Below are 18,470 nucleotides of genomic sequence, written 5' to 3' on the forward strand. Positions count from 1 at the left end.
TATATCCTGACTTGACAGTTTCACTGGGACATCAGGGAAGACCCTTCTCTGTCCAACATGCTGGTGTTCCAGTCTCTGCTGGACTGTAGAAAACTGGAGATGCAGGTCAGTGCGGGGTGAGCTCTTAAGGCTGGGAGAAGTCTGTATGGCACTTGTTCTGGTCCCCTCTCTGTGGCAGTGGGGTGGCCATCAGTGTTTTGCTGCCCTTGTCTCCTTCAGGTGCTGTTCTGAGAGGCAGATGGTGACAATGAGCACATTCACTTGAGAGAGGATGCTGGTGGAGTTTCCAGATGAGATTTTGTTGGAACGGTGTGTGGAAACTGCACAGACCAGCTTTTTATAAGGCTGTTCAGCAGTGGTTCTGATTGTCTGTGAGTTAAACTACACTGCAGTACTCAGAGCTTCTCAATCCCTGGCCATCTCAATGCACAGTATGGAGACATCGCTTGGAGAATTGTTCAGAGGAAGCTCACTGGCTGGCTAAAAGGATACCCACTGTGTGACCTGTTGATGCCCACCTGTGGATATTGAAGTCTTGTGGTTTTAACAGTGGAAGGTGAAGAGGTGCTGCAAGCAATCCTTGAATATTCTGGATGCCCATGAATTTTGAGCAGTTGTAAAGGTAGTGTCTAGGAGGAGGTGAGTTTCACTCTTGTATCCTGTTTTTATTTATTTATTTTTACCCTTAAGAATTGGCTTAGTGTTAATTTTGGAAGACTTCTGGTGATTTTTCTATCATGTTTGAGTGTTGGTTTAATTTGAGGTGTAGGTTTTCTTATCTTCTGGGTGCTGTACTATATACTGACATGTATAGAACTAAACTGGTACTGGGAGTAAAAATTCTTACTGTTTCAAAGTGAAGAGGATCAAATCTAAATCTCTACTTCAGGTTCTGCTGTTGGAAGGGTTGACCAGGCCTTTGCTCCCAGAGGGATGACCTTTATTTGCCAGGAATGTGCAGATGTGGCACACTGTAGACTGGGTGCTTTCTCTTCAGTGAAGATCTGCTTGAGGAGTTCTTAGTTACTAAACCAAGACAACAGCTGTTAGGGGACCCTGTCAGAGCTGCTCAGTGAGTTCTCTACCACCCAGGAGTAGAGACCGGGGTGACTGTGTGTGGGGCAGCTCTGGGCTTGACATTGCTTGATCCTCCTTCAAAGGTAGGAGTGGCTTTCTGTTCTGACTGCCACTCTGCACACCAGCCTTGGGGTGGCTGTTTCTAGGAGCACCTGAGCCACCTGGCTGGTTGAGCTATAACTGACTGTTCCAGGCAGGAGGGGTCCCTGATCTTACAGCCTTTGTTTAGTTGTAGTTGCTGGGGTTCTTTGTTTTCTAACTTAAATGAAGTGGTAAATTAGGAATGGAAGTCCAATACTGAAAGTGTTGTGCAAGCACAGGGAAAGATCTGGCTAAATTATTTTGCTAAGGGTACCAGTGAAAAATAGAGATTCACAGTATGTGAGATTTATTTCATGGGTGCACACATGTAAATAAATCTAACATTGACTGAAATTCTGAACTGAATTAAATTAAAAAATGGGGAAACCTATGCTCCAGTCTAGTGTAAGGTGGACTTCCTGATTTAGCCCAGTGAGGCTGTATTTTTTTCCCCATTATCTGCACTAAAAGCCATGCTGTCAGAGGTTTAGTGCAGAAAGGGGAGGTATGAGTTTCTAGGTGATTGAAGTGGTATGTATTCTCTTGTGAGAAGGGAGAGAGAGCAGTATGGAAACTTACTTTTGCTGGAGGACTTCATTGTTTGTGCTCCTGTTTAAACTGGTTTTATACTGCATATTTTTCCCTTGGCTCCTGTGTATTGACCTGTGACCATACAAGATACTATGGTAGTAAACTATTTCTATTTTTACACCTCTTAGAACACTTGAATGACTTGATTAGGGAATGTTAAGCTTAGTTTTACCAATGGCTTGTTCTGCATATGTACAAGCTGTAATCTCCCTAATGGTATAGAGCATGCTGTAGCTGGAAGGCTGAAATCAACTTTAAGTGTTAAAACTCACACCGTTCCCCTCTTATGGAACTCCAGTCAAGGCTGCTGCTGTTGGTACTGAAGATGGTTAGTGTTTGGTTTTGTACTGCTGTGGAACCTAATTATTTTTTTGGAGGTGGGGTGGGGGGACTTTCTGCTCTTTTTGTAGTAAATGCAAACTTACTGCACCTCTTTCGTTGTGTGTTGAGGCATTTTCTTAAAGCATTGTCCACCACTATTTGTTTGGGTATACAACTTTGAAATGTCTGTCAATTCTCTGTACTGTAAACTTGTTACTGTTTTTATGTAGAAGTACTGGTAGTTTTATTTAGGTGTGCATTAGATGTACTTGTATGTACCCTATGTCCAGATGGGGAAAAATATCTTCCATTAACTATTTTTCCCCTTTACTTTAGGAATGTTAGTCTTCTGTAAATTGACCTAAAGATCTGAGTATTTGTGTGGCACGGGGAAGCAAGTTGAAGAATTCTAATCTCTTGCCTCAGAAGCTTGCAAGCTAATGTCAAGGAAGAGAAGCAAGGGCATCTATGTCCTGGGTGAGCAGGACAAGGATTTGTTTTTGTTTTTTTTCTTTCAGCCAGTAAGGATCCAGCATTGAGGGTTAGGATCCGTGATCCATCAGGATTGGGGTGGAGTCGAGTTGGATGCACTGAATTTGATTCATAGTTTTTTGTTGTTGTTGTTTGGTGCTACATGTTTATTCTAGTGAGCTGTTGACAACCATTAATGAATATTGCAAAAGGATCCAGTTTCCCTGGACGTCTGCCGTGTCAAGGGAAGAATGTTGAGGAAGCGGAAGGCTGTGTCTATTTCAACTATTGCCTGAATCCCTGACCTTGGCTGCTCTGTGATGGGCAGTTTGCAGAAAATAGTGGTCAGTAATCAAGTCAGCCAGAGTCTTTAATGCTGATCCAATTATTGCTCTTAACTCAAGTGCACTCTTGTGGCCAAGGTAAAGGTGAGTTTGAAGGTATGTAGAGGGGAGGTATAGGTCAAGATCTTTTAGTGTGGATTGTTAATTGATTTTAGTACAATGATCAGTGTTCCCCAATCGCTGGCAAGATTAATCCACAGTGTGGAGAAACAAGATTGGTGAATCCTGTTCAGAGGGAGCTCACTGGCTGGCTAAAAGGATACCAGCTTTGTGACCTGTTGTCCATTTGTGAGTATGGAAGTCCTGTGCTTTGAACAGTGGGGAAAGTGAAAAGGTGTAAGCTGTCCTCAAGTTTCCTGGATGCCCATGGATCTTGGAGATGGAAGGGTAGTGTCTAGAAAGACACTGTGCCTGGAGACAAGGTGGGTTTCACTCACCCAACCCCCCCTCTTGGATATCTTCTGGTGGCAAATGACATGGTTTTTAATGTGTTAAACCTTTTTGGCTTTCTTTCTGGGTTTGTTCCCTGCTTGGTTGAAGCTCTCCTACACCGTCATGCACTGAACTGGCTGCCATTCTGACTCAAAGACTGAATTACTGCATTGTATGGGATTTTATTTCATGGGTGCACACATGTAAGTAAATCACATTGGATACACTGCAGTACAACCGTGACTTGGCACACTGCAGACTCCTTACTGGTTGAGGCTCTGAGGAGATGGCATGTCAGCCAGGTTCTCTTGATGGGTGTCGGCACAGGAACTGCTCTCTTCAAGGGAGAGGAACTGCACTGGATCTTTTCCTTGTGGAAAGAGCCCTGGACTGGGGGGTTTTCTCTGCTCTCTACATTGTTTTCCTGTTAGCTTGTCCTGGGCAGGTGCTATACTGAACATTTTGCAAGTTCAGCGCGATCCTGGATTTGGGGTTGAGCTTCCTTAGTATTTCTGAAAAGTGCTGAGGACTTGGACTAAATCCTTCTCTCCATTTCAGGATCTCTGCTGTCAGAAGGGATGAGCAGGCCTTGGGTCCAGAAGGACTTAGTGTGACAACATGCAGGGGTGTCAGTTGTACTTATCTGTGATGGAGTCTAAGAGTGGAATCTGTTACTCTGTACCCATATAGTGGTAGGAGATGTGAGCTTAAGGCGAATGGACACCTCCTGCTTGAATCTTTTGGTTTTACATGCATTGTATCAGTTTAAAACTGGTTTGAATCAATGGGTAGTGCTGTGCTTGCTCCAGATAAGGAATTTTTCAGACTTAAGACCTCTGCCTTAAAGTCTCTTGCTCAGCAGTTTCCATGCTAGTTCCTGGGACCATAAAGTGCTGCATGTAATTAAGTCATATGGAAAGAATTGTCTGTACTGGTTAATATTTCTGCTTTACTTCAAGTATGTTTCAGATATCATACCTTTCTCTAGTCTTCCCAAGCTGAACACATGGTTAAGTAATTTTGTTCCTCCAGTCTTGTCTTATTTTAAATAAAGGTTAATTTCCTTTTTAGTTTGAGATAACTAATGGATTAATAGTGGTGGGAAAGTTCTCTATGGTTGATTGTAGTCCATTAATTATCCAAATCTCATCTGATTAATAGATGAGGTGGTAAGTGCTAGTTTAGTCATTGGAAGCAGTTGTGTTGATTTGGAAACAGTGGGGGTGTGGAGGTGGGACACTGAGCACAGGTTGGGATTGGCTCCTGTTAATCGCCCTGAGGAGTTTTATAAGGCAGCCCTGGAGCCAGTGTGTTCCCAGCTGCAGCAGGTGAAGACGCTCCTGTGATTTGTGGTGGGTTTTTTACTTTTAAAATGTTAGTATTACTGTGGTAGGTAATAGCTTCTTTTGAGGTCTTAATTTTTCTAGATTTTTTTTTTTTGCAAGCCAGTGTAATCAGATTTACTGTAGCCCTGAGCTTTATTGGATGAAAATAATTTTGTTTTAGTGATCGTTGATCCTTTTATGTGGTGAATTAACTAATTGTATGGATAAAGCTGAGGTGATGCATCTGCTCAATTTTATTTTTTATCGGCTTAAATTGTTAGGACTCACAGACTGTAAACCAATCATCCCACTGCCTGAAATTCCTGACCCTAACCTATAACCTGCACCTTCAATGCTGACCTGATCATTGATCCTAACCCAATCAGTGCACCCATGTGGCCAAGGTAAAGGTGAGTTGCAAGTCAAACTTTTTGTGCATTTGGTCAGCAGTGATGTGCTTCCCGGTCCCTGGCCAGCTGTATGCACAGTGTTGAGTGACAGGCCTGGAGAATCCTGTTTCGAGGAAGCTCACTGGCTGGCCGAAAAGATGCTAGCTGCGTGACCTGTTGATGTCCTACCGTGAGTATAAAGTGCAGAACTTTAAAACGGGAGAGCGAAGACATGCTGCAAGCCCATGTATCTTGGAGCAGTTGCACTACCCAGAGCAGAGGTGAGTTTCACTCTTCTCCTGTCTTCCCTAATCCAAACCAAATTTGATGCTCTAACCATTTAGTATTGGTGAGTGAGCTTCTCTTTCGGATATCTTTCATGTTGCTTAGTCCAAATTGATCAAACAACCCCTTCACTTGTAAGAATTTTACAATGGAGGAAAAGGTACTTTTGGTGTAGGCTTAGTGTTAAACTCTTGAACCTCATTGCAACATGCTATCCACTTGGAAATGAGGTGTAATTTTGGATTTGTCTTGTTTCTTTTGGGTGATGTTTGCTCCTTGATTGGGTGAGGCACTGACGTGCACTTGACTGGCTTTCATTATGGCTCTCAAAGACTAAATTAGTGCTTTGTATGTGATTTATTTCATGGGTGCACACATGTAAATAAATCACTTTGGTTCAATTGTGACCTGATGAATCGGACTCCTTACTGGTTACAACTCTGAGGAGACAGCATGTCAGCCAGGTTCTCTTGATGGGTGTTTGCACAGGAACTGCACTTGCTCCCCTGTGGCATGACGGTGGACTGGGGGGTTTCCTTTTTCTGCAGGGTGTTGTCCTGTTGGTTTGACTTGGACCCTGTTGGTAGTGAAAATGCGGACTTGACTGTTTCCAAGAAAGGAAGAGGACTTGGGTTAAATCCTTCTCTCCATTTCAAGCTCTCTGCTGCCAGTAGGGATGAGAAGGCTTGTGCTCCTGAGGGAAGACCTTTCATCACCAGGAGTGGAGTGCAGATGGGGCCGGTCTCTTTCTATGAAGGTCTACTGGAGGAGTGGGGAGCTTGTTCCAAGTCTGAATGTCATTGATAACATCAGAGGATTCAGGTTGTACTACAATGTGTACACTAGCTACATGGGGAACATTTTCATTGGGTACAGTACATACACCTGGGTACTCTGGGTTCACGTACAATTGTGTAGACTGTTGTATGGGGTATATTTATGTGTACTGGGCAGATGGCTTTTGGCATGGGACATAGTGTTGTATGACAAACTCTTGGCTACTTCTAGTTTGTACTTGAAGTTGAAAGACCCTGTAATCAGGGTCAGAGATGCAGGACAATCTGAAAGCCAAGCATTCTTTAGTTTACTGCATGGAAAATTGAATATTTTGAGAATCTTTGATTTTGCAACTAATTTTAACTGTAGCAATCCGTTGGGCATCTTCAGTATTCAAGCCAGTGTTGTGATGCAAGATAGTGATGTTGAAATACTTTTTTTACACTGTGTATTCCAATGAGCAGGTGACAGCTGTCAGACTGAGAACGGGGGAGTAGGAAGCATTACTGCTGGTGAACTTGGGCTGCGCCGAGTGAACAATGTGAGCTGAAGGTAAGCAAAGGAGAGATTCAGGTCAGTGTGAGGAGAGCTTTTAAAGTTGGGAGCAGCCTACACAGCACAACCTGGTCCCCTCTGTGTGGAGGATGGGAGTGGTTAGTTCTGTTTCTTTTACAGTTGGTGCACGTGGCAGTGGTTGAAGACAAGATGCTCCTAGTCTCAAGAGAAGTCTCTTGGTCTCTGGAATGTTTCTGTGATTTAGGGTGGAATGCTGTGATTTGTGCTGTGCTGTGCTGTGATTTGCTCCCCAGTCCCTGTCCACCTGAATGCAAAGAGTGCTGATGGACGCTTCCATTGAATAGTATTGGCCGTCCGAAAGGATATCGGGAGTGTTCTGTGAGTATTAAACACGTGGGAAGGTTGTGCAGAAAATTGTCTAATCATTGGTGAGTTTTGGCATTTTGCACCTTGTGACTGGTTCTCTACACTTTCCCAAATCAAAGATGACTGAAATATCAAACTATAGTGTTTGATTAAAAGCATCTTTATATGGAGTCAGGTGTGAGTGTCTTGCTAGCAAATTCCAAATGCAATGCCTTTTCACTTTTGTACTAGGCTTAGTTTTGGGATTCACTGGGCAAGTTTAGCTTCCTGTTGAACTGTGGGTTTCTTTATTGTAGGCTTTTGTTTTGATGTTTCTTGCTTAAGCAGTTGTAGCACCAGCAGCCTCCTCCTCTTGGAGACTCCTTGGTGATGTTTTCAAACAACAGTGAAATACCATGTCTGAGACCCAGTCAGATCAGTGAGTTCCTTACCACTCAAGAGTAGATTGGGGAGGTTGTGTGGGGCAGCTGTGGGCTTGACACCACTTGAGCAGCTTTCTTTTCCGACTGGTGCTCTACATATCAGCCTTTTGATGGTTGTTCCCAGGAGCAGCTGAGCCACCTGGCTGATTGAGCCAAAGTTGACTTTGTTCCAGGTAAGAGGGGACTCTGATGTAGCCTGGAGCTGCTGGGGTTCTTTTTTTTTTTTTTTTTTAGCCTTAATGATAAAGTGTCACTGTAGCATAAGTACTGGTTAATCAGGGGACGGAAGTCAAATACTGAAAGTGTTGTGCAAGCACTGGGGAGGATTTGGCAAAATTGTTTATGGTATGACTGGGAAATTAGAGAATTGTCAGTATGTAAGATTTATTTCATGGGTGCACACATGTAACTAAATCTTACATTAAAATTTTAGAAGTGAATTAAGTAAATTAAAGGGGGAACTAAGAGTATGGTGTCTTCCTGATTACCCAGTGAGACTATTCTGTGAATGTCCAGCACAGTCCTGTCAGAGGTTTAGTGCACAAAGGGGAGTGAGTTTCCAGCTGATTAGAAGTGGTTGTGTACTGTGCCTTGTGAGGGAGAGAGCTACATGAAGACTGTTGGACTTTCTTATACTGGATGTGTACTTTAACCATGAGCACAAACCTGTTATTGGTGTAAAACTGGCTGTGAAACTTGGTTAAGTGGTTCTGCTGATCTTCTAGAAAGCTTTTTTTTCAAGGTGTTTCTAGTCATTGAGGAATATGAGGCTTAGTTTGACCATGGGTTAATCGGTATGTGTTCAAAGTATTCTCTCCATGATGGTCAAGTGTGTGATGCAGCTCAAAGACCTCAATCCACGTGGTGCCCTATCAATCAGTTTCGAGTACTATGTACTCTTGTTTCAATTGTTTAATTTGTTTAAGCTCTAAAGCCTTTTCACCTTGGTTAAGGCTGTAGCGGTTTGGTACTGAAGATGGATAGTGTTTTGATCTCCTACTGCTGTGGATCCTTGCTGTTTTTGAATTTTTGTTACTTTTGCAAAATCAGAAGTGGCTCGTCTCAAATTGAGTTTAAGGCAAAAATTCTGCTGCACTAGGTATGCATTTTTAGGGTCTCTTTAAAAATTGAATTTCAATTACTATTTTATTTGGATATGCAGCTTTGCATAATCAGTTCTGTTTTTCGGTAGTGGTGGTTGGATTTTAATGATGGGTAAGTTGTGCTTGAATGTGCAGCACATCTACGTGGTGAACTACTTTAAATGGATTTGGTAACAATCATGTATCTTGGTTATAAGGCTCAGTTGGTTAAGCTAGAGGTTTTTAATTGAGTGTCTCAAATTTTCTACTTTTTTGCTTTTGCAACCGATTTTGACTAGTTTTCATTTCTGGTTTCAGCCAGTATCCAAGCTAATCTCAAGGAAGTGAAGCAACAGCATCTAAGTCCAGGGTGAGAACTGTCCTGGAGTATTGCAACAAGATCCAGAACTGTCAATGTTAGTGGTGTCTGTGTCCATGATGCCATGCTGCATGATGGTCCAGCTCAGAAGAGAGGAGGCTAGCTTTGTCCTGAGTAAGGTGAGGTGATCAACCTGCTTCAAGTTCTCATCTACAGAAAGTCCCGAGCCTCTGAATAAGGTGGAAAGACTGGTGGGTAAACCAATCATCCTACTGCCTGACGACGTGCTTGGGCTGTAACCCTCATCTTCGGTGTGGATATGTTATTTGCTCTCACTCTAATCGGTGCACTCTTGAGGCCTAGGTATAGGTGGGTTTGAAGGTAAGTAGAGGAGGTGCAGCTGTTTTTCCTGAGATGGGTCAGCAGTGATGCAGATCTGTGCATTTGATTATAGTTCAATCAGTGCTCTGCAGTTCCTGGCCAGCTGAATGCACAGTGCAGTGACAGCCTTGGAGGACCCTGCTCAGAGGAAGCTCACTGGATACCAGCTGTGTGACTGGTTGATGCCCATTGGTAAGCAATGAAGTCTGTGGTTTGAACAGTAGAAAGTGAAGAGGTGCTGCAAGCAGTCCTTGAAATTCCTGGATGCACATGGATCTTGGAGCAGGTGCAAGGGTGGTGTAATAGAGGACATGTCCCTGGAGCAGAGGTGAGTTTCACTCTTTTCCGGTCTAACCTTATCCATTTCAAACTTGATGCTATATAACCTTTTAGTATTTGCTTGTTAGAACTGTTTACTGAAGCTGAAAAGTTTCTTCTGGAGTAGGCTACATGTTAAGCTCTTGGATCTCTTCTGGTGTATAACGTCACGCTTTAACATGCTGAACTGTTTCTAGAGGTGAAGCTTTTTTGGGCTTTCTTCTGGGTAATTTTTCCTCCCTGTTTGATTGAGGCATTTGTATACTAATGTGCACTTGACTGGCTCTGTAAGGCAATTACTGCTTTGCATCGGATTTATTTCATGGGTGCACACATGTAAATTGGTTTTGATGCACAGCAGTACAATAGTGATTTGGCACACCAACAGCCTCCTCCGTAGACTCCTTGCTGGTTACAGCATATCAGCCAGGTACTCGCGATGTGTTGGCACAGGAACTGCTCTCCTCACAGGGGAGGAACTGCACTGGATCCCTCCCCTGTGGCAAGAGCCCTTGACTGGGGGTTTTCTCTTCACTCTCTGCAGGGTGTTTTTCCTGTTTTATCTTGGACAGATGCTGCAACAAACATTTTGGACGTTTAGTACAAAACTGGAGCTGGGAGTAATTGTTCTTACTGTTTCTAAGTGCAGAGGATCATAACAGAATCTGTCTACTAGGTTATCTGCTGCCAGAAGGGTTGACCAGGCTTTTGCTCCCAGATGGATGACCTCTCATCACCAGAAGTGGAGTAAACTGAGTAATCCAATTATCCCACTGCCTGATTAGTTTACTCCTAACCCATCTTGCATTTTTAGTATAGATCATGTTCTGCTTAATCGGTTATCCTGATCTTTTTGGCTTCGATGTAAATGACTGTGGGGGGGGGGGGGGTCTGATTCTTTTTTTTCCACAGGATGCAGTTTTCCCATAGCTGTCTTGGTGGAGAGCAAGGAGTGCTACTGCTTGGGGAAGTGGACTCCTCTCCGTGAACAAGGGGAGTTGAAAGTAAGTAGAGGGGAGATGCAGGTCAGTGTGAGGGGCACTTTTAAAACTGCATCTGCATGGTGGTAGTGTGGAGGAGGAAAATGGACAGTCCTGTTTTGTCCTTGCAGTTGGTGCACTGAGAGGCAGCTGTCAGATGAGGACTGTCACTGGACAAAGGATGCTTTTGAAGTTTTCAGCTCCTGGTCTCAAGAGAAGAGTGTTGGTATCTTGTTCAGTTATGTTCACAGAACTGCCTCTCTCAATGAGGCTAGACCACAGTTGTGCTGAGTGGTATGATTGACTCTGGAATATTGTTTGTGATTTAGAGTGGAATGCCATGATGGGTGCTCCCCAGTCCCTGCCCACCTGAATGTAGACAGTGCTGATGTCTTGTTTGAAAATGAGCTTCCATGGAACAGACTTGGCTGTCTGAATGGATATTGGGAGTGTGACCTGTGAGTATTGAAGTCCTGCAGGTTGAACACTAGAAAGCAAGGAGGGGTTTTAAGCTGCCTTTGGTGAATCTGCTGGGCACCTGAGGATGTTGGAACACATGCAAAGGTACAGTAGTCATGCAGGACACTGTCCCTACTGCAGCGGTGAGTTGTGAGCTTTTGCATCTTGTCTTTGATTTGGGAAGTGTAGAGTTCAAGTTTCATTATACTTATATACAGGTATATGGTATAACGAAATGCTATTTGGCTAGCTCTTGGATGTTAAGCAGTACAAAACAATACGTTTGTATAAGAAAATAGGCAATGTGCAAGATCATACTTCAACTATATGAAATAAAGGATAAAACATTTTATGGAGAGTGAGCTTCTTGGCAAGTGAGGTAGATTTCAATGTGTGCGTTTTAGATTTGATTGAGGGTTCAGCTCATGGGTGAGAGGCTGGAAGTTTAATAGTTGTGTAGTGCGTGGGTAAAAACTGTCTGGGCCCAAATACTCCAGTACTGGTTTCCAGATGGTAGAGGCTCAAGCAGTCTTCTTGCTAGGGTGTGTGGGGTCTTTGCTTAGAGCTTTCCTCAAGCACTCTCCATCATAAATGACTTGGATGGGAGAGTAACCCCAGTGATGGACTGGGCAGTTTTCACCACCCACTGTAGGGCTTTGTGGTCCGCAATACTGCAGTTGCCATACTACACTGATGCAACCTGTGTGCTTTCTGTAGTGCATCTGTAAAGGTTGGTGAGAATCTGGGGACATATCTCAGCCGCCTTCAACCGTCTTGGGGAAATTCAGGCTGTGTTGCACTTTCTTAATCAGACAGGTGGACGATGGATTAAGCGCACACCCTGGGGGACTTCTGTGTTCAGTTGGTGCTGGAGGTGCGGTGTCCAAGCTTGACAGCTGGAGGTCTGCCTGTCGGAAAGTCCCAAATCCCATTGCAGAGGGTGGTGTCGTGACCCAGTGCATTGAGTTTCTTGACTAGTTTCTGGAATGATGGTATTAAAAGCTGAGCTGAAGTAGATGAATAGTAATCCTGTGTATGTTTTCTTTTTATCCAGATGTGGATAGAAAGTGTTGCTGGCTTCAAACTGAGCATAAAAGGCATTGAGCTCATTAGGCAGGGAGGCATCATGGACAGATGTTCTGCCTTTTTGTAGTCTGTGAGGGCCTGTATACCTTGCCACATGCGCCTTGGGTCAATAGTGCTGAAGTGTTACTTCAGTTCCTGTTTGAGTGTGATTTTTGCATGTTTAATACCTTTCTTTAGATTAATACTGGCTGACTTCAGTTCTGATTTATTGCCCGATTGAGTGTTGCAGACCTCTGTTCATCCATGGTTTCTGTTTAGGAAACGCTCTTATTACTTTTGTCACATAGCCAGCACATGTTTTGATGTAGCTAGTGACTGATGTATATTCCTGTATGTCGATACATACTGTGTGGCTGCCTCTTTTAAAAACACCTCAGTCAGTGCCTTCAAAACAGTCCTGCAGGAGTGATTCAGCTCCTTCAGGGCACACTTTCACTGTCCTGACTGCTGGTTTCACTCACCTGTGCAGCTGTCTGTGTGTGTGGGGAGGAGAAATGGTGATTGTGGTCTGTTTCCACAGTGGGGGAGGGGTATGGCCTTGTAAGCATTCTGAATGTTGGTGTAAACGTGGTCCAGAGTGTTTTCTCCTCTCGTTGGGAGGGGGACTTGCTGATTGGTATTTCAGGAGAATGGGGTTGAGATTTGTAAGACTAAAGTCACCCAAGATGATAAAGGTTGTCGGGATGTGCAGATTCCTGCTTATTGCAGGGTACAGTACCTCTAGCACTTCTTTGCCATTAGTCGGGGGTGGATGTAGATGGCAGTCGTAAACAGTCTGAACAGTAAACGGCTACATCTGTTTTCATGCGATATGCCAGGGACTTGTGCAATACAACTTGGTGTACTGTTTTGGTATATTCTGGACTGTGACTAACTCTACTTAGTGCACTTCTCACTGTACGGATTGTATTGTATCATTCATTACAATGCTGTTTACTTTAGCTGCTGTTGCACTGCAATTTCCCTCATGGGATCAAAATATCTACCTATAAGTTTTAAATTCCCTTAGCAGATAAAAGGTGTTATTTGATCATTAGAAATTCCAGAGTGGGTGAGCAGTGTTTCATGATGGAAGATGTTGCACCATGTGATTATAAAAATGCAACCTCCCCCACCTCTGGATTTACCAGACTCTGTAGTTCTGTCCATGTTGAAGGCAGAAAACCCATCTAGGTGTATTGCTGAGTCTTTAATACTATGTTAGCTAAGTTTTGGTGGAAAACATGAGTCAAGAGTTGTAACTGAAATGGAGAACTAGAGCTTGATTACTAAGGCTCCTGGCTCCTTTAGAACTAGGAAACAAGTCTTGCTAGTTTATACAAAATGTTTAAATGTCTTTTCAGTTTACGAGGCTTAGTTTTGTGATTTTTGGTGGGCAATTTAAGCATCTTTAAGCTTAATGCACACAATTAGTAGAGCTGTTGGTCTATTTCTTGGAAATGCTTGTCTGTCTTGGTTAAGCAGTGTCTCACTTCACTGGCTGTCTTTCTGGCTCTGAAAGCCTGAATTTATTTCATGGGTGCACTTTGAAGTAAATCTCTTTAGATGCACTGCAGTACAAGAATGACTTGGCACACCAGCAGACTCCTGGCTGGTTACAGCTCTGAGGAGATGGCATGTCAGCCAGGTTCTCTTGATGGGTGTTGGCACAGGAACGGTACTTGAACCCTCCCATGTGGACTAGGAGGTTTCCTCTTTGCTCCCTTCAGGGTTTGTTTGTTTTCTCTTGAACAAGGTTTGCTGTGAAAATGTTGAAAGTGGAAATGCTGGCTTGACTATTTCTAAAAGGTGCAGAGGATCAAGTCTAAATCTGCACTTGAGTTAATTACAGATGTGGTATGCTTTAGACTAGGATTGCAGCTGGGGTTCATTGTAAGGATTAAGATACCTAAAACCAAAAGTTTAGCACTGAAAGTAATGCTGTCCATTTTAGTGCAGAAAGGGGAGGGATGAGTTTCCAGCTGTCTGGAAGTGGATGTGTGCTGTGCTTTGTGAAAAGGGGGAGCTGCAATAATATTTATGCTTTTGTTAGAGGACTTTCTTCTTGTAGATGTTTACTTTTTTAAAACAATACTAACTGCCACATTAAGTTTTATTATTCTGTGTATAAGTGTAGTACCGATGTATACTATACAAAATGGTGCATGGTTTTGCCCAGAGTATCTTGTACAGCAGGTCATGTAAAGGAGATGTGGCTGTAAAAGTGTCAACTTGTGCAAAGTGGTTGTCAAACCTGAACTTTGAGGAGTTTCTATTCATTTGGGAATGCAAGACTTGGTTTGATCTGTATGTGTGCAGGCTGTAATCGCCCTGATGGTAGAATGCATGAAGTGGCTGGAAGGTTTAAATCCATTGGTTGTGGCCCATCACTAGGTTTTGAGTGCTGCTGGTGTGCTTTTGAGTTTGTTCTGAATGTTTAAGCTTTAAAACCCTTTCAGTCCAGGCTGCAGCCGTTTAGTACTGAACATGGTCAGTGTTTTGGTCTCGTATTCCTGTGGATCTCAAGATTATTGGGGTGCCCTGAATTTCTTTATGTAAAACCAAAAATTTAATTTGGTTTTTAAGTCACATTCACAGCCCTAGGTAGACATTTTAGTGTGCTTAAAGCCCAAATATCAACTACTATTTAATTGGGTGTAAAACGTTTTGAGATTTTGACTTGTATGAAATCTGTACTGCCTTTTAATAGAAGATGGTTTTATTTAAAATGAGTTTTATTTCCACATGTTTGGTCTACATGAATAAAAATATTAATGGACTTGGTCATCCCCTTTTACCTTGGTTATAGGATAGTGGAATCTAAGCTTGATGGTTTTAGATACATTTTTCTTTCTCTATTGCTTGTGTAACTGGTTTGAACAGTTAATTTTCATAGCCAGTCACCAATCTGTTAATGTCATGGAAGTAAACTATGAGCATCTTATATGCTGGGTGAGATTTTTAGATTCTTTTGGATGCCTATGGATCTTGGAGCTGTTGCAAAGGAAGTCTAGGAGGACCTTGTCCCTGGAGTGATTTGTGAGTTTCACTTTCCAATAACTTTCATTTCTCTAATCAAGTCTAAATCAAATATAAACACTTAATTTTGTCCTTGCTTGTTAGAAGTTTTGTAAAAAGCTCCTTTTGGTTTGGTTAAGCTCTTGTTTATCTTCTGGCAGAGCACATTATGCTTTAATGTGCTAAACATCTAGAGTCATAGTGGTGTAGTTTTTCTTTGACTTTCTTCTGGGTAATTTTTCCTCCCTGCTTGGTTGAGGTATTTGTATACTAATGTGCACTTGACTGGCTGTCATTCTGGCTCTAAAAGATGGAATCAGTGCTTTTGTATGCGATTTTATTTCATGGGTGCACACATGTAAATCACTTAAATACCGAGCAGTACAATGGTGACTTGGCACACCAGCTGCTAACTTCAGTTTGATTTCTTGATGGTTACAGCTCTGTGGAGACCACATGTCAGCCAGGTTTTCTTGATGGGTGTTGGCACAGGACCTGCTCTTCTCCCAGGGGAGGAACTGCACTGGATCCTGTGCCAAGAACCCTTGACTAGGGGGTTTTTCTTGGCTCTCTGCTGGGTGTTTTCTTGTTGGTTTGTCCTGGACAGGTGCTGCATTGTGTTCATGTTGGGAGTGGAAATGCTGGCTTGACTGTTTCTAAGAAGTGCAGAGGACCTGGTCTGAATCCTTCTCTTCATTTCAGGCTCTATGCTGCTAGAGGAGATGAGCGAGCTTGGGCTTCAGAGGGAGGTCCTTTCATCGCCCAGGAGTGGAGCACAGATGGGGGTGGTCTCTGGGGTCTTTCAGTGAAGGTCTGCTAGAGTGGTGTGCTTGTCTGAAGACTGCAAGTTAAAGGCAGCATCAGAGGATCCAGTCAGGTGAGTGAGACAAGTTCTCATTCTGAGTACACTGGGTACTTGGGGGTTTCATTTGAGTACTTTGGGTATATGTTGATTTTGTTTAGGTACAGTTGTGGAGATTGCATGTCAAGTTAGATAATTGAGTATATTGGTTAGGCAGCTGTTGGCATGTGCATGGGAGTTGTATAGTACAAACAACTTTTTTTCTTGCCTAAACTTTTTTACACATTAAATGAACATGAAAGATCCTGTTATCAGAGGAATGTGGAGGAATCTGAAACCCTGCATTTTTAATGAGGAATTGAATTTTTGAGAATGTTAACGGTTTTAATTGTCTTGTCTTAAGCTAGCACACCTAGGAGGAGAAGCAAGTGGATTTATGTCCTTGGTAAGTATTCAAGAACAATTTAGTTCATCAAGGTTGAGGGAAGGGAGAGGTTTAACTGGCTGTTTTTGGGAACTTGTGTGGGAATGTTAAATGCTTTAAACAAGGTATTAGAAATGGACTTGAGTTCTGCACTCTGTTTTTGCTTTATCACATTTTAGGGTGGTTTTGTTGGTTTGTCCTGAAAAGGTAGTACTGAACACTTATAGTAGTTTAGGTCAAACTGGGTGTTGGAAGTGGAAATGTAGGCTGGACTATTTCTGACTAGTGTTTTTTTTTTCTTCAGGTTCTTTGCTGTCAGGGGGATGACCAGGCCTTTGCTGCCAAGAGAAGACCTTCACCAGGACAGGAGCCCAGATGCAGCAGACTGGGTAGCAGGTTCTGTCTGCAAAGATCTTGATGAATCTGTTCCCATCCCAGAAGCCAATGGGCACATCAGAGGATCATTAAAGCTGCTGTAGAAGTTTCTAATGACAGGCAAAAAATGAGGGGGGGGGTCTTTTTTGGGTTAATTGTGGGCTGGAAAGAGGTTCAGGTGCTTTTGATGGTCCAACAGGAGCTGTGAAGCTCTAAGTGAATCTCTGCACACCAGCCTTGTAATGGCTGTTAGGACCTTGGCTTGTAACTCCAGCACCTGAGCCACCTGGCAGGGAGGAGAAAATGACTTTTGGTGCAGGAACAGAGGAAGAGTTCCAAGTTTTGTAACTTGGTAGCTACTTTGCACATTCTTAACCATTTTGAAAAGCGTTTGAGAGGCTAAGGTCAAGCAATGATTTATTTGCATGGGTGCACACATGTAGATAAATCTTGCCTTGGCTGTAGAGTAAAAGTGAATTAAACCTATTAAGTAGGGATGAATAAAAGGAAAACTAATCCCATCCACTCATTTAGGAAAGGTTTACCTGAGTGTGGCTCTTTTTTTGGTACCTGCACAGAAAGCTCTTGTCATGGGAGAGGATTTGTTTTATGTTGTGGCTTTGTAAATACTTTGCCAGAGAATGTTCTTGTGTATTGAATGTCTTTTTGTCTGTATGGGATGTTAATAAAGTACCAATTTTTTTTCTTGTACCACCACCATCAACAAATTGCTGTTAATTATATTAAGTACATTGTGCCACTGGATTTGCTTTTTCCTGTAGTTTTTATTTGGACATTTTGCTTCCTAATTGATTGGTTTCACAACTGATTTTTTTTTTTACTACTGGGGAGGTTCAGGTCCTACTTTTTGGGTACATTTGATGTAAGTAGAGGATGTTTATTAGCATTCTTTAGGCATTGACAATGTAAAGCACAGAATTTTAATGGTTTGGGTTTATGAAAGTTATTAGATTTTGCCCCTGGGTGGTTTGTGCTTTGTTCAGTTGTGTAGAAATGAAAATGTACTTTTATTTTCTTTGTAACGTAGAGGTTTTTAGAATGAAGGTGTCTTTGGTTGTGATTGGCTCGGCTTTGGTTTTCTTTAGTTCTCATGTTTTACTTTTGGGTTTTTTTTTTGTCTAGCTTTGGCTTCATTTTTTGTGTGAACTTTTTTGCAATTACCTTGTCCCAACATGTTATCAACCTTTGTGTTCTTTTGTAGTATGTTTTGTCATCTTTTGGTTGTAGTTCCCTAGTGTATTGAAGTGAACGTAGTTGAAGTTGTCGGGTACATTGGTTTTTGTATTAGAAACACTAGTTTAGGATGGGCAAGTGCCTTTGTTTTATATGGCTGGCTGGGGGTAGTTAAGGTGAGCCAGGGTTTCAGATGCCGAAGACCTGAGTTTTGGGTTTTTGTTTGGTTGGCTTTCTCACTATTAGCCAGCCTCATTTTGTTTCTTTTATTTGGCACTGCTCTAGTTCCATGTTATCCTGTTTATGTACCAGTCACTTTTTAAATAAATCTTTTGCACCAAAACTTGTCATGCTTTCTAAGTTCTTCACCAGAAACCCACCACCATCCAAAACCATCCTAGAAGTTACAACTTTAGATGCTTGGGGTTGTAACAGGCACACTGGACAGCCTCTGTGACTAGCAGTACCATCCCCTATAGAGGGAGTTTTTACTCCTACAGTCCTGGAGGGGATTGCACCCTTGTAAGGTGTCATTTCCTCCTTTCTTGTCCCTTTATGCCTTTCTCCATGTGTAGGCAAACTCATGCATCTTGGGTAGTAAGGTTTTGCTTTTTACTTTACGCACCCTGCTCAATAGTGTTAGACCAGTCTGGAGG

General features: G+C 42.6%; 3 long non-coding RNA genes across 8 annotated transcripts; all 3 read left to right on the forward strand.

Annotated features, from left to right (window-relative positions):
* The first annotated feature begins 4 nt into the window (after positions 1-4).
* On the forward strand, positions 5-5,132 carry LOC148643741 (uncharacterized). Of its 2 annotated transcripts, XR_015929037.1 has the most exons (4): positions 5-105; positions 220-639; positions 2,407-2,547; positions 2,718-2,781. It is a non-coding gene; the product is annotated as an uncharacterized LOC148643741 (long non-coding RNA). The 2 variants fall into 2 exon arrangements; XR_015929038.1 differs by lacking the exons at positions 2,407-2,547; positions 2,718-2,781 and adding an exon at positions 5,093-5,132.
* Positions 5,133-5,876: 744 nt separating this feature from the next.
* LOC148643742 (uncharacterized) lies at positions 5,877-10,473 on the forward strand. 3 transcript variants are annotated; one of them, XR_015929062.1, is made up of 6 exons: positions 5,880-6,138; positions 6,558-6,645; positions 6,903-6,987; positions 7,522-7,570; positions 8,798-10,253; positions 10,410-10,473. It is a non-coding gene; the product is annotated as an uncharacterized LOC148643742 (long non-coding RNA). The 3 variants fall into 3 exon arrangements; XR_015929060.1 differs by lacking the exon at positions 10,410-10,473 and having other exon boundaries at positions 5,877-6,138; positions 8,798-10,355; XR_015929061.1 differs by lacking the exons at positions 7,522-7,570; positions 10,410-10,473 and having other exon boundaries at positions 5,877-6,138; positions 8,798-10,355.
* A 327-nt stretch (positions 10,474-10,800) lies between these two features.
* On the forward strand, positions 10,801-18,127 carry LOC148643743 (uncharacterized). 3 transcript variants are annotated; one of them, XR_015929057.1, is made up of 4 exons: positions 10,801-10,935; positions 15,722-15,896; positions 16,225-16,266; positions 16,550-18,127. It is a non-coding gene; the product is annotated as an uncharacterized LOC148643743 (long non-coding RNA). The 3 variants fall into 3 exon arrangements; XR_015929056.1 differs by lacking the exon at positions 10,801-10,935 and adding an exon at positions 13,144-13,378 and having other exon boundaries at positions 14,134-15,896; XR_015929055.1 differs by lacking the exon at positions 10,801-10,935 and having other exon boundaries at positions 13,399-15,896.
* Positions 18,128-18,470: the final 343 nt, after the last annotated feature.

The sequence above is a fragment of the Lepisosteus platostomus genome, chromosome 22 (assembly GCF_059453375.1).
Source record: "Lepisosteus platostomus isolate fLepPlt1 chromosome 22, fLepPlt1.hap1, whole genome shotgun sequence".
Classification (NCBI taxonomy): Eukaryota; Metazoa; Chordata; class Actinopteri; order Semionotiformes; family Lepisosteidae; genus Lepisosteus; species Lepisosteus platostomus.